This window comes from Balaenoptera acutorostrata, chromosome 7 (genome assembly GCF_949987535.1).
Source record: "Balaenoptera acutorostrata chromosome 7, mBalAcu1.1, whole genome shotgun sequence".
Classification (NCBI taxonomy): domain Eukaryota; kingdom Metazoa; phylum Chordata; class Mammalia; order Artiodactyla; family Balaenopteridae; genus Balaenoptera; species Balaenoptera acutorostrata.
The window spans coordinates 60,692,482-60,709,148 of NC_080070.1; positions in this window are offsets into that span (position 1 = coordinate 60,692,482).

Sequence of the window (16,667 nt, forward strand, 5' to 3'; positions counted from 1 at the left end):
AAAGTTTTGTGGTGACTTTAGATTTATATACCAGATATATTAAAATCACCAATGGACAACACATATTTTATTCAGGTGCCATCTGAAAGTTTTAAAAATTTGTTGACATAATATCACTGAACTGTCCACTTTAAAATGGTTAAAATGATAAATTTTCTGTTTTGTGTATTTTACCACAATTTTTAAAAAATGTGTTGTTTCAAGATTTTTAGGTTTTATAAAGGTATTGTATTAGCATAACAATGAAAAATTTAAAAGACCATCTCTAATCTCATTATCCTATCAAGCATTGTTTACATTTTTTTCACACACACTGTATTTTATTTTTACAAGAGATAAATAGACTGACACCAAGCATGTATGCAATTTTTAATTATTTCTTCACCCTCCCCTAAATATTCTTGTTCCTCTTCCTGTGTTTACTATCTGTGTGAATAGTTATGAGTTAGAAATTTCAGCTTCCTCCCCTCTTCCCCTCATTCTCTCAGTGACTCTATATAATCAATTGTTAACACTTAATTTCTACATTTTAATGTCTCTCACCTTCATTCACTTCTCTCCATCTCCACTGCCATTTCCTGGTTAAAGCTACTATTATTTCTTGCCTATACTGGTTTCTCTACAGAGTCTTGCCCCCTTCCAATCCTTCTCTGCAAAGCAGCTGGAGTGAACATTTTAAAACACACACCCAATCATGACACTTCTTTGCTTAGAACCCTTTAGGGGTTCTAAGGGTTCCATCCCTTTGCTTTGGGATGGAAGCCAAATGTCTTTGCCCGGACCTCCAGATCCTTCATGATATACCCCTGCCTTACCTCTCTGAACTCACGGCTCATTATTCCTTTCCACCCTTATGCTACTGTATAGGTATAGGGAATTGTTGGTAGTTTCCTAAATTCTGTACCCACCCCCCAGTTGTACTAAAACATCCTGCTTTCTTAGCTGATTGACCAAATAGTTCCTAAACTTCTCTGGATGCAGGGAACTGTGTCTTTATTGCCACTTGTTTATGTAGGCTTTACACAATGTCTGGGGTGTAGTTGACTCTACAACAAATATTATTGCCTACCTTCTATGTTCCAAATGTCATGGAGCTTACATTGTGGTGGACTCAATTAATATTTATGGGATGAAAATAGATTATTATTTTATATATGGGCTCGGAGAGGTTTGATAATTTACCAAGCATCACAGAAAAAAAAAATGTGACCAAGGCTATGTTTGAGCCAGGTTTGCTGGCTCCAGATCTCATGCTCTTCCCACACTAACATGTACAACTTCTAAACAAAGATGATTTGTGAAGAGCCTATAATAAATATGCCATTTAAAGCAAACCCCTCTAGTACTTTGAAGTATTTTCTAGCTTGTCATGGATTTCCTGTTTTTTCTAATTAGTCTGTGACCACTAACTTGCCTATAAAACAGCATTCTGAGGTTGTGTTCATCTAAAAGCAAAACAGTTGGTCAATTAAGCCAATTTGGTAAAAGAGAAATAAATTTCTTGGAGGGATACCAGTTTTCTTTTTAAATAGTTAATTTGGCATCAATGTGGGCATAGCCTTACACTCCAGGAATGTTTTCTCCTCTTTCCATTTGGACTTGGAATTTGAAAGTGTGGCTTTTCTTGTGCTTTGCTTCCTCAAATTACACAAAAGATGAACTATAGGTCACAAGGACAGGCAGCTATAGGAACTAGATAAGTAAAGCAAACAAGTGGAGATGGTTCTGTGTAATAAATACAACAGCATATACATGATGATAAATGTATGTTGTGGTGATTTTGAAAAGAAATGCAAGACAATGTGGTTGGAGGGAAGAGATGAGTGCAGAAATGGTTGACCAAAAAGAAAGAAAGAAAGACCATATTCTGGGGAAGAGAACAGATAAAATAGAAAAATTTCAGTGGATTCTACTTATGCTCAGTTCAGGATAAAGAGAAAACCTTATCTTGGGGTGGCAAGGTGACTACAGCAACCATCTTGAACTGGAGCCTGGGACTGAGTATATTCACTCTGCACGGAGTTTCCTCTACAGGTTGAGGAGAAGCAAAGGAAAGGGTAGAAAAATCCACTCCTAAGGGGAATGAGTCATGTATGAAGCTCATTCTCAAACTTCCATGCAAGCTGTTTGCCCCAGAGTCACACCATTGGTGGTGACCATCAACATCTGGGAAAACAACAACCCCAGATCAAGAAGGCATCATTGTCCCTTAGCACAGGGGCTGAGGGGTAGACCGAATCTAGATGCTTCCCAGAGGTCTCCTTTACCTAGAGGCAAGGCCTCAGAAATCTGAAAGGTAAAATGAAATATCTACATGGACTTATAAAAAAAATAATTTTTTTCTTTTAGCCAAATGGGTTTGGTTTTCTGATACTTTTCAATCAAAAAAGCTAGGGCTTTTTCAGTTGCCTCTAAAACTTATAAAAGATTGTTCAATCTTACTCAAAACAAGAGAAACAAATTGAAATGGAAAGACATGCCATTTTTCACCTATAAGATTAAAAAATCCAAACATTCAATAACATGCTATGTTGGACCTGCTGTGAGGAAGTAGGTACCCTTATACATTACTGATGAAGTATAAGGTGTTTGCAATGTTTACAAAGGGCAATGTGGGACTACTTGTTAAAATTAAAAATGTGTGAACTTTTGCCCCAGCAAATCCACTTCTAGAAATGTATTCTACAAATATATTTTCACATCTGAAAAACATCATATGATGAAGATATTCATTACAGTATTGTTTGTAACAATAAGAGATATGAATCAACCTCTTGAGAAATATGAATAAGCCCATCAAGAGGTTAAATAAAGTATGGTACATCCATATGGTGGAACACTATAAAGATGTTTTTAAAAATTCTAGAATTTTTATTTTGACATGTTATATTTCTAAGATATGTTGTTTTGCCAATCAATTAATTTTATGCTATCACTTCCATAAAAAAGGAAGAAATATATTCATATATATGTAAATCTCTGGAAGGATATGCATGAAGCTAATGAGTCATTACATATTTGAGAAGCAGGCATGGGAATTTAGCAGATGGGGGACAAGGTTAGAAAGGAGAATTTTCTTTACTGAATATCCCGTTATTCTTTTTATTTTGGAGCCATATAAATATATTACTTATTCAAAACTTCAGTAACTTCCTTTTAAAGAAAATAATAGCATCCCAACTAATTCATCAGAAGAAGGATGTGTGTAGAGATTCTAACACTGAACTGCTGATGACATATATTGTCCTATAAGGCTTCTTCCACTTTCTAGAATTTCTGGTCTATTGCAGTTCTGAAAGATCAGGGCTGCAGTGCCCAAAAGAAATATTCCTTGATTAAGATGGCCCCTACAGGACAAACAGAGGATTTTTTGTTACTTTGTTCCCCCTTTAAAGGGAGAAGAGTTTAGAACATATGCTTGGGGTTTCTCTTGGCTGTTGCTAGAAATAAAAGTTTTGATAATTACTGATGTAAGCATTGCAAACAAAGCCACCTTATAGAGAGCAGATGGAGATGGCAGTGTGCTGGAGAAGAAAATATATCTGGATTCTGATGCTCTCCTTGTCACTCATGCCAAAAGTCCCTAACCTCTTCAAGCCTTAGTTTCCTCACTTGTAGATAATATTACCATCTTTATAAATGTGTTGCTTTTTAAAGCTCGCAGCTACTACAGGTCAGTGATGTCCAACCCCTAAAACAATCTCAGGTCCCCCAAACTCACTCCAGCAGGAACTGAGCTCAACAAAGACCACGTCAAACAAAGAAAAACTTTCTAAAATAAAGAACCAGAATGGCCAGATTATCTCATTAAGGCACTCTAAGACATAATTTGGGTAATATTCTAGTTATCACTATTGTGTTTCCCATTTTCTGCATTTACAATGGAGTTTTTAATCATAATTATATTTTCCTTTCTCTGTCAGTGAATAGTCTGGGTATTTCTTGAGGGTGATTGATGTTATGACTTACTATAAATTGCTATAATATTTTATGTACAGTAAATATAATTATTTACTATAAAGCCTATTCTTGGGAGGAGCCAAGCCTAGATCCAACCAAGAATGCATATTACCTAGATATCCTAGATTTGAATATTAGGTTGCCTTCCTCTAGAAAGGGGATGAGTGATTTTAGATTTTTCTGTAGATATGAGCATTTCTTAAGATGTATATATGGGAAGAAGGATAAGTATGGACACGCTGCATACCCAGTTCAGTACTCATTCATTTTCCTTTTTGTTGTACAACTCCAGTCTTCCTCAAGAAAGGCATAACCCTAATCTCTGAACCTTAACCCTAAACTTCAATCCACATAGTGTGAGTAAAGTTGACTCTATCTCTGGCTCAAAAAGAAAAATTGACTCAGACCTGGACCGTCAGAGCACTGTAATCTTTACACCCAAGAATATGAACATATAATCCAATTCAACTTAATAATGAGAGGATCTGGTCCAGAACTTTTTGCCAAACTTGGAGCTGTGAGGTTATAAGTATGAAACTGCCAGGGGTCACCACATAAAGGAAGCCTGTCTAAGAGAGGAGCTAGGGCGGGGTGGGGCTGGGGGAGAGGGAGAGAGAGAGAGAGAGATCTCGAAATCCTAGAACATCCATGTCCAGTTATGTGAATAACAAATTTCTTCCTTTTGCTTCAGTTTCCATGAGCTGGGATTTCTAACCTTGCAAGTGAAAAACTCCTGACTAAATACACCGGGTCTGCAGTAAATGAAAAGATGCTTAATCTCACTTAAAATGTGGGAAATACAACCACGCAGACATACAAGTTTTCACCTATCAGATTTGCAAATGTCCAATATCTTGATAATTCCCTGTAATTGACCAATTTATGGAGAAACAGGAATTATCATACTTTGTTGGTGGGAGTATTAAGATGATACAATCCATGTGGTAGGTAATTTGGAAAAGTTTATCAAAATTACAAATGCATTTACCTTTTAGCTCAGCAATTTCACTTCTAGGATTTATTCTACAACTACACTTGTACATATACAATGAAGAAACATTTATTCAGTACAACATGGTTTGTAATAGGAAAACATCAATGTAAATGTCCACCAATAGGGTCTGGATAAATGAAAAAATATGGTACAGCCATACAGGCGAATATATGAAGCTGTAAAAAAGAATGAGGAATTTCTTTTTGGGCTAATACGAACTTATCTTCAACATACGTTAAGAGAAAATTTTTAAGTGCAGATATTTGTGTAATATATATAAACAGGCGGGAGAAAGGAAATGTCTTTTCATATTTGCTTGTATGTGTATGGATGTCTCAGGAAAGATAGAAAAAATACTGAGAGGAGTAGTTATCCATGGGGAAGGGGCAGTGGAACATGGGATTTAGGAGACAAGATTGGGAGGGAGATTTTATCACCGTATACCTTTTATTTTAGTGTATTTAAAAAATTTTGGAACTACATAAACTCTTCACAAATGTTTTCAATGCATATTTTTTAGAAAGAAAGGTACAATAACAACAGAGCAGAGTTCGGGAATTCTAAATTATATGTGAGGTGCCAGCGTGAAATGTCAGTCGCATAAACTGAAAGAGCAGGTTTTCTTCCATCTTCTAGAATTTCAGCTTTAAAGAGACCTGTGCTACACAGCTGAAAAGAGATATCCCATGGTAATGGTGGCGCCTACAGGACACATCCAGAACCTTTCATTTGTTTCTTTTCTTTCTTTTTTTTCATTCTGAGAGTTGGTGGTCGAGCCTGAATGGAGGTGGTGATTGATTTTCCCTTGGAGTTCCGGAACAAAAGCAGTTTGCTAATCGCTGTATATTTACTGTCAGATACACATGGATACAAATACTGTCCCTATCATTTACTGTCTGCATAGCTTTAGGCAAAGGCACTTATATCTTTCAAAAGCCATAGTTTCTTCACTTGTAAAATGTGGATGATGGTGACCTTGTTATATTGTTGCTTACTAATATTTTAAGTGAATTGTGTCACCTAAGGAATATCAGTGCTGCCCTCCCAATGGCCTGTGGTTGAGTAATGCCTAAGGCAACCCCAGGCCTCTGAACCTGCATCAACAGGAGGTTAGATGCTAAATAAATACAGCCCACAGAAGAGGCTATGAGAATGTAGTCCTCGAGCCTCCCTGGCCAGCAAAGGGAGACTGGAGAGAGGGAGATTGAGAGAAGGGAAGAGTGAGAGAAAGAGAGAGAAAGCAAGTGAGGGCACCGTTTGAATCCTTGTGTCCAGGCGTACTGGAAACTCTCAATTTATCCCTGATCTTTCAGTTGTAAAGACAATAAATCCCTTTCTCTAAAGCCAGATTGAGGGGTTTTTGTTTTTGTTTTGCCTGTAATTGAAAGACCCCTAAGCATTTCTAATACTGCATATTAAAAGTTGCTCAACCTCACTCATAATAAAACTATGAATTTAAAGTGAGATAGCATTTTCCATCAATTATATTGACAAAAATTAAAATTGATCACATACTATGTTGGCTGAACTGTGAGGAAATATTTTATTTTACTAGTGAGAATGTGTTTAATCATCCCTAAAGAAGGTAAAAATCTATTTGTTAAACTGCAAATACATGTATCTTTGACCCAGTAATTACACTATTGTGTACTCTGTCCCACAGATATATATCCTCGCCTGCAAAATGAGGCATGGACAAGGTTATTCAGTGCAGCATTGTTTGGAAATTCAAACAATAAGAATCAAACTAAATGTTCCTCAAGGGAGAATCAGTTTCATCCACACAGTGGAGGACTCTCTCTTAAAAGGAATAAATTTCTTTAGGAATTGATAATGGAAATCTCTCCATAATATATAGCTATGTAGAAGAAAAGAAAAAAAAAAGGAACAGAAGAATGTGACTAACTGGCATTAAAAAGGGAGGGGAAAGAAATCTATGTTCATAGTTGCATACATATTAAAATCTCTAGAAGAATAGACAAAAAAAAGAATACCATCATAAATGCTATATAGAGGAAATTGGTGGATAAGAGACAAGGGATAGAGGGAGATTTTTTTCAAATAAGATTTTTATGTACATTTAAATTTTTGAAACCTATAAATGTATAAGCTATTCAAAAATGAACTAAATATAATTTCAGGAGAAGAGAACCCTAACTTATATGTTGGAGCTATAGAACTCTAAACCCGTGAGTGGGGGTCCTTAGACTGAATTGTATGTAGACTGGACTCCATCTTCTAGAATTTCTGATTCTTTCCAGCCTTAAGAGATCAGGCTGCAGGGCTGGAAAGAAATACCCTGTGGTTAGTAGCGGCACCTACAGGAAAAACAGAATATTTCAGTTTGTTTCTTTGTGCTTTCTGGGAGGAGAAGGGAATGGGTGGGAGGGGGCATCAGAATAGTTTAGCAGGGCACAGGGCAGGAATGGTGATTTTTCCCATCAGAGTTGCTAGTTATTGTGAGCATAATTTTTCATATAAGCATATTGAAAGCTTAGACTTAAGAGCTGGTTACAGATAGTGGGTTTGTCACTCACTCTTTGATCCTCCCCGGCTGTATGGCTGTTGGTAAAAGCACTTAACATCTCTGAGCCATAGTGTCTAGTCTTGTAAAACAAGAAATATGCTATATATATTGCAGGTTAATGCCTCATGGTGTTTTTAAAATTTATTTTATTGAAGTACAGTTGATTTACAATATTGTGTTAATTTTTTCTATACAGCAAAGTGATTCCATTATACATATATATATTCTTTTTCATATTCTTTTCCATTATGGTTTATTACAGAATATTGTGTATCATCCCCTGTGCTATACAGTAGGACCTTGTTGTTTATCCATTCTATATGTAATAGTTTGCATCTGCTAATCCCAAACTCCCAATCCATCCCTCCCCCCTCCCCCTTGGCAACCACAAGTCTGGTCTCTACATCTGTGACTCTATTTCTGTTTTGTAGATAAGTTCATTTGTACCATTATTTTAGATTCCACATATAAGTGATATCATATGGTATTTGTCTTTCTGTTTCTGATTTACTTTGCTTAGTAGGATAATCTCTAGGTCCATCCATGTTTCTACAAATGGCATTATTTCATTCTTTTTTATGGCTGGTAGTATTCCATTGTGTATCTATACGACATCTTCTTTATGCATTCTTCTGTCAATGGACATTTAGGTTGCTTCCATGTCTTGGCTATTGTAAATAGTGCTGCTATGAAGATAGGAGTGCATGTATCTTTTCGAATTATAGTTTTCTCCCAATATATGCCCAGGAGCCTCACAGTGTTTTAGGAGACATATCTTGCTAGAGGAACTCAAAATCTGGCAAACAACAGCCTGTGCTTATTTAATCTTTAAGGCAAACCTCAACACCCCAAGCCCATTCCAACAGGAAGAGGACTGCTTATGAGATGTACCCCACAGAAGGGACCTCCTCCTCCATAGTCTCCAACTCATAGGGGCTGTGGAGATACAGGACAAAGGTGATGATTCCAGATAACAGGCCAGAGCAGTCAGGTTGGCTAAGGAGCTCACATTACCTCCAGGCCAGGGACACCTTGCTCTTCCTGTCCTGTGCATCCTGGACCAGAGGCCACTTTATGCTGTTTCCCGTTCTCCTCCTTACTAAATGGGCGTTTTGTCGTTATTACCCTGTTCTTTCTCTGTCCTTTCATGTGTGCCTTTTGGTTATACAGGAACCACAGGTTGCTGGGCCAGGAGGAGCCACGTCAGGACCTGACCAAGAAGACTGCACATCACCCAGAAATCTTGAACTTGGAGCAATAACCACATGAGTTGCTGTGCGGTTTCCCTCCGGGAAGGGGGTGAGTACAGTTTCACAGCATGCAATTACGGCTTCATCACAGTTACAACATGGCTGTTTTTTAAGGGGTGTGTGTGTGTGTGTGTGTGAATAGAAGGGTATGTGGATGTTGAGCTGTCAAAGGAGTGGATTACAACACAAATCCTCAGTGTTCACCAGCCAGTGCCTATCCCTTCTCCTCCACATAACACCACTTTGACCTTTCACTGGACAGCCAGAATCCCCAGCTCTCACTCAATCCATCTAGTTTGGGGGGATTTGGGCTCTATCACATGACTCAGGCCTGGCCAGTCAGAGCACTGCATCCCTTGTCCAATGCAGGTCTGTGAGCATGGGGCAATCAGAGCCTGTTTGAGGAGAGGGTCAAGACAGAAGGAAACTGAAGCAGGAGAGGAAGAGGGAAAGGAAGCAAGTGAGTGAGCAAGACACAAAGAGAAAAAAAGAGAGAGTGAGAGAGAGAAATCACAGGCCTCAGTAACATTTATGCCTTTGGATTAAGGCCCACTGGAAATTCTACATCTACCTCCAGACTTTTTAGTCATGAGAAAACAAACATCTTCTTGCCGAGGCCATGGAAGTTGGGCTTCCTATCACTTGCAATCCAAAGGATTCTAATTCATTTAAATTGCTCTTAAACCAAAGGAGGCTCAAACTCACTTATAATAAAAGAAACAAAAAGTAAAACTGAGATACCATTTTTTTCACTCTCAGATTGATTGGCAAAAATCCAAAACACACTGTGTTGGCCAAGCTGTGGGGAAATAGACAATTTCATACATGGCTGGTAGGTGCATAAGCTGGTACAAGCCCTGTGGAGGGCAATTTGGAAATGTCAATAAGCATTGCAAATGCATGTATCCTCAAATACTTTCAGATATATTCACACACATGCAAAATGAACTATATGCAAAGCTACTTATTTTAGCATTATTTTTACTGGCAAAAGAATTGACTTACATACTCATCGCTAGAGACCTGAGTGGATAAATTTAGGTGCATCCATACGGTGAGAATACTCTGAAGCTATAAAAACGAGAGAGAGAGAGAGAAATTTTTATGTGTTGATATAAAAGATTTCCAAGATATAGTGTTAATGGAATAATCAAGATGGAGAGAAAATGTTATAGTGTGCTATCATGCAAAATAAAACAAGGTAGTTTTTTAAAAATATGTTTTCTTGTATATGAATATAACATACTCTGGAAGTACAAAATAAACTAATAACTGGTAACTTTTGGCGTGGACTTGATGAAATGGAAGTTTTTTTCACTATATTCTTTTTACACTTTTATTTGTTTTTGAGCCATTATAAATATATTACCTGTTCAAAAATTAAATGAATTAAAAATTGAAAAAGTCCTAACTAGAACCCAGGAGCTACATACAAAACAATAAAAACAGGTTATGGATGCTGGCACTGAACTGCATAAATTGGATACAACTTCTTGAATCCTTCTAGAATGTCTGAGTCTATTGCAGCCCTGAGAGTTGTGCTGCAAAGCTGGAAACAGATGTTCTATGATGAGGGTGGCACCTACAGGACAGACTGAGAATTTTTCCATTTTTCTTCTGCTTTTCATTATTTTCTTCTGACTGACAGAAATTTAGTAGTGCATGGAGGAAGGGCAGTGAGAATGAATTTCCCACTAGAGTTTCTAGATATCAAGGTTTTGCTAATAATGATAGAGATATTGCAAACAAAACTATTTTAATATAAGGTACACAGGGAAGCAGTATGAAATAGAGGGATAAAGGTAGACTCTTCTGGTTACAAATATTGGCTTTGTCACTCCCCAGCTGTATGGCTTTGGGCAAAGCCACTTCACATTTCTGAGCAATAGGATTTACACTTATGAAATGAGAATAATAATACTTACCTTATGGGGTTATTGCCTCCTAACGTTTTAAGAGAGATTCACAGCCAGAAAAACCTTAAACCCAACAAAGAGTAGCCTGCCATTGTTCAGTCTCCAAGGTCATTCCAGGCCCTCGAACCTAATCCTTCAGGAAATGAGATGCTAAACAAATGCAACCCATAGAAGGGGCATCCTTGCCTAAGGTCACCACCTCAGATGGGGCCAAGGAAAATAAGGAGAAAAGAGAACCTTCCGGAGTGGCCACATTATGACTAACGAGCTCACTTCACTCTAGGGTCAGGGGTCTTAGAAAGTGTTCCAGGTCAGAGACCACTGTGGGCAGTTTCCCACTCTCCTTTTTCAAATGGAAGGTTTTATTTCGATTGTCATTATCTCTCCCTATAAGTGTATAATGGTGAGTTATGGTTTTCATTTAATCACAGTTTGCTGGACTACAAGAAGCCACATTAGGACCCGACCAAGAAGAATACTCATAACCTAGAGATTCTGGATTAGAGCAATAACTAGTTTATTTATGAGTTTGAGGTTGTTTATCTCATCTCCTTCTGGGCTGAGGATGAGCACAGTTTTTACTGTGATTAGTATAGTTGCATTACTGTGATATGGATGTCTTTAAAGATACATGCATGGATAGAAGGGTGTATGGTCCTGTGACTCAGGCCTGGGCAAATGGAGCGGGACATCCCTCTGTCCACAGCGATAGCTCAAGGACAGGTACATAATACAACTGAATTCAGTGAAAGTCAGACATAGGTCTTTGTGCTGAGTTTGGAGCTTGAGGATGAAAGCCTGGTGCTGCCTGGGGCCACTACAAGAGGAGAGACTGTCTGAGAATAGAGCCAAGCAAAGGGAAAATGCAGAGAGAGACAGAGACAGAGACAAAGAGACAAAGAGACTGAGAGAGAAAGATACAGAGGGACAGAGACCGAGAGGGCTAGGTCAGGTTTGATGACATCCTTTGAGTCCTTGCATAAAGGCATGTCTCTAGATATACTCACTGACTTTCATGTGAATCTTATTTCTTCTCTGTTGCTTAAACCAGATTAAGCTGAGTTTTCTACCACTTGAAATTGAATGAGTTCTTATTAACTTATATGAGAAGATGATATATTCATTCATTAAAAAAAGAAATACATAATACAACTACACAGAGACAACACTTTTCGCCTACCGTTGTCAAAAATCCAAACTTTTGATAGCACATGGTTGGACAAGCTGTGTGATAAAAGTCATTCACATGCAGGACTAGAGGGAATGTAAATTGCTACAATCCCTAAGTGGTGGGGAGATTAGAAAATCTATAAAAATTACAAAGGCCTCTGCCCTTTGACTCAGTAAGTCCACGTCTATGAATTTATTGTAAACATACACTTGTACCAGAGAAAGACCAATGTTCTGGTTATTCTTTGTTTGCTTCTGCACCTCATTTCCATTTTCACTCTTTTTTTTTCAATAGAGGTTGACCTCTATTGAATGCTTCACACAGGTTCTTCTACCCTCTGACTTCTTTCTAGGTTGGATTAATGTATGGGTGGACCATCAGCAAGAGATTGGAAAGGAAAGAAGAGAGAGGTCAAGATATGCATTCCAGTGACTCCTGTTTTGACAAGAGTGATTCTGGAAGAGCTTTTGTTTCTCTATCACCACAGCTAATATCAGATGGCCTCTTCCATGGCTATGGCCATCACCAGAGTGTGGTGACATCAATTCTTCCTCATTGTCCCTGCAGGCCAAATGCTGATAACAGATTTCTGCTGCAGGTAATCCCTGGGTATTCACCATCTCTTTTCAGTTCCCTTAACTCTAGTCATCTGTGATGGTTAATGTTGTGTTTCAACTTGACTGAGCCACAGAATGGCTAGATATTTGGTTAAACATTACACCGGCTGTTTCTGTGAAGGTGTTTTGGAATGAAATTAATGTTTAATCAGTAGACTGAGTAAAGCAGATTCCCTCTATACTGTGGGTGAGCCTTATCCAACCAGCTGAAGGCCTGAATGGAATAAAAGGCTGACCCTGTACCCCAGGTAAGAGAGAATTCTCCTGCCAAAGGTCTTCGAACTAGAAGATCATCTCTTCCTCATTTTACAGCAGCTCCTGACCTTCAGACTGAAACTGGGATATTGGGTCTACAGATTTTGGATTTGCCAGGCTTCATAATCATGTGAGCCAATTCCTTGTAATAAATCTCTCTCTCTCTCTCTCATATTTTAACAGGGATGATGTATTACTTAGGGTTATATATTTGCCCTCTCTCTCTCCTCTCTCTCTCTCTCTCTCTATATATATATATGTATATATATACATTTCTCTTTCTCTGGAGAACCCTAACTAATACATCATCCCTCTTAAAATATTTCCGTCATTAAATCCTCTTCAGTTAAACCCCTCAAGTATGCTATTTCTTTCCTGTGGGGGCCTTGACTAATACAGTAATTGGTATCAAAAATGGTTCAAGGATAATTAAAGAAAACTGGAGATACTATTTAGCTCTTTTAGACTAGCAAAGATGAAAAATACTAAATGGCTGTCAGTGATTATCAGCAGAGGTTTGGATTATGAGGGAACTTTCAAATATCTAAGCTATTCATGTTTGTATTTTTTAATGCTTGAATTTTTTTTCTTTTCTTTTTTTTTAACATCTTTATTGGAGTGTAATTGCTTTACACTGTTGTGTTAGTTGCTGCTATATAACAAAGTGAATCAGCTATACGTATACTTTTATCCCCATATCCCCTCCCTCTTGCGTCTCCCTCCCACCCTCCTTATCCCACCCCTCTAGGTGGTCACAAAGCACTGAGCTGATCTCCCTGTGCTATGTGGCTGCTTCCCACTAGCTATTTTACATTTGGCAGTGTATATATGTCCATGCCACTCTCTCACTTCGTCCCAGCTTACCCTTCCTCCTCCCGTTGTCCTCAAGTCCATTCTCTACATCTGTGTCTTTATTCCTGTCCTCCCCCTAGGTTCTTCAGAAGCTTTTTTTTTTTTTTTAGATTCCATATATATGTGTTAGCATACGGTATTTGCTTTTCTCTTTCGTACTTACTTCACTCTGTATAACAGACTCTAGGTCCATCCACCTCACTACAAATAACTCAATTTCATTTCTTTTTATGGCTGAGTAATATTCCATTGTATATATGTGCCACATCTTGTTTATCCATTCATCTGTCGATGGACACTTAGGTTGCTTCCATGTCCTGGCTATTGTAAATAGTGCTGCAATGAATAATGCTTGAATTTTAAAAAACAAGAAGGATATATTGTGCAACACAGGGAATATAGCTAATATTTTATAATAACTATAAACAGTGTATAACCTTTAAAAATTGTGAATCACTTTTGTACACCTGTAACTTATATAATACTGTACATCAACTATAGTTCAATAAAAAAAAGAATGCATTTTTAAAAAATGGCTCAAGGAAACAAACCCTCAAAATGGGATTCTGAGATTCCATTGCCCATATCTTTGATAAGCTCACAGATATCCTCTCCCAGGGGAAAGTAGGATAATAGTAATCCCTGATATGTAGCAATATCATGATTACTCAAGATAGCACTGTTGTAGGATGCCGTACAAGTGGATGGCAAGGCAAGATCAAATGACTAAGGCTCTTAATTGCTCTGGCAATGATGGTGATTATAATCTGTGGCCTGGCTGTTCCTGACTGCCTTGGAGAGCTTACAAAAGGAGGAAAAATCAAAGCCTAAAGACTTTTTTATTTATATATAAATTTATTTATTTATTTGACTGAGTTGGGTCTTCGTTGCTCCACGTGGGCTTTCCCTAGTTGTGGCGAGCGGGGGGCTACTCTTTGTTGCAGTGCGTGGGCTTCTCATTGCCGTGGCTTCTCTTGTGGAACACAGGCTCTAGGCATGCGGGCTTCAGTAGTTGTGGCATGCAGGCTCAGTAGTTGTGGCTCGTGGGCTCTAGAGCTCAGGCTCAGTAGTTGTGGCACACGGGCTTAGTTGCTCCGCAGCATGTGGGATCTTCCCGGACCAGGGCTCGAACCCATGTCCCCTGCTTTGGCAGGCGGATTCTTAACCACTGTGCCACAGGGAAGTCCCAAGCCTAAAGACTTGAACCTTCAAGTCAAAGAACAAGAAGAAAATCAAAAAGCCTCAATAGTGGCCTTAAAAAGATCATTTTCTACAGGGCACACGTGACCAAAAATTAGGTCCAAAAACTAACCGTATGTGTAACACAGAAATAGCACTACTTAAATGTTCAGCCCTTCAGGTTATCCCAAGGCAGTAGTTAATGAGGGTGGGTGGGATTCTGAGACCTAGAATAGGAATATTTGGAAAACTAGACATGAGGCTGAAAATTTAGAACACTGAAATCTCCTTGAATCTTCCTTGTCTGAGTAAGCAGCCCAGCTCTTTCCCAAGGAAGCCTGGCTTTCCTTTCATAAATTTCCTTTGTTGACTTAACTTAGGACAGTCACCTCACAAGGGGAGCCAGCTCTTCCCCCACCCATCCTCACCATCCCTTGTTTACTTCCAGATCCACAGTGAGAGTTAAATGCCAGCACAGCCCAAAGAGAGAAGAGTAAGGTCTTCTGCAGGAGGAGATAAAGTATACTTGCCCATCTGTATTAGCAGGAATCTAGGAAACAAACACAGGTATTGCTTCTGAGTGTGTTAGATGAAACATAAGGTTGTTTCAGGCCAAATGTTTTGATATGAATCCTCACAAAGGATTTGTGGTTTAGTGTGTTGGCTCAAGCACCTGGCTGTGGTTCTCTGAAGCCTTGGCAATGGGCCTACCATGAGGCTGTGATGCTGGAATTTTTGAGCAAGATGTACAGGGCAGACTTCAAAGCTTAAGCTGATGAGAATGTTGACGTGGATCTATTGTATTTATACGTAGGTTGAAGAGCCACCTCCCGTCCTCAATCATAAGCAGCAAGAGAAGTAGAAGACATTTACTTACTGAAGCATTAAGGAATGCCTTGTTGAAGGGAGCATCAGCATCTTAAAAAGCAATACTGATTTATGTTTTTTAATTGAAGTATAGTTGCTGTATAATATTATATGTTACAGGTGTACAATATAGTGATTCACAATTTTTAAAGGTATACTCCATTTATAGTTATTATAAAATATTGGCTCTATTCTCCATGTTGTACAGTATGTCCTTGTAGCTTATTTTATAGCTAATTGTTTGTACCTCTTAATCCCCTGTATTGCCCCTCCCCCTTCCCTCTCCCCACTAGTAACTACTAGTTTGTTCTCTATATCTGTGAGTCTGCTTCTTTTGTTATATCTGCTATATATTCACTGTTGTATTTTCATATTCCACACATGATGTCATACAATATTTGTCTTTCTCAGTCTGACTTATTTCACTTAGCATAATGCCCTGCAAGTCCATCCATGCTGCTGCAAATGGCAAATTTTCATTCTTTTTATGCTGAGTAGTATTCCTTTGTGATATGTACATATACCACATCTTCTTTATCCTTTCACCTGTTGATGTACACTTAGGTTGCTTCCATATCTTGACAATTGTAAATAATGCTGCTATGAACATTGTGGTGCATGTATCTTTTTTGAATTAGTATTTTTGGTGCTTCTTTTGGATATATACTTAGTAAGGAAATTGCTGGGTCACATGGTAGTTCTATTTTTAGTTTTTTGAGAAACATCCATACTGTTTTCCACAGTGGCTGCACCAATTTACATTCTCACCAACAGTGTACAAGGGTTCCCTTTTCTCCACATCCTTGCCAACACTTGTTATTTGTGTTCTTTTTCATGATAACCATTCTGACAGGTGAAAGGTGATATCTCATTGTGGTTTTGATTTGCATTTCCCTGATGATTAGCAATGTTGAGCATCTTTTCATGTGCCTGTTGGCCATCTACATTTCCTCTTTGGAAAAATATCTATTTAGCTCTTCTGCCCATTTTTTAATCAGGTTGTTTATTTTTTTGATGTTGAGTTGTATGAGCTTTTTATATATGTTGGATATTAACCTCTTATTGTTCATATCATTTGC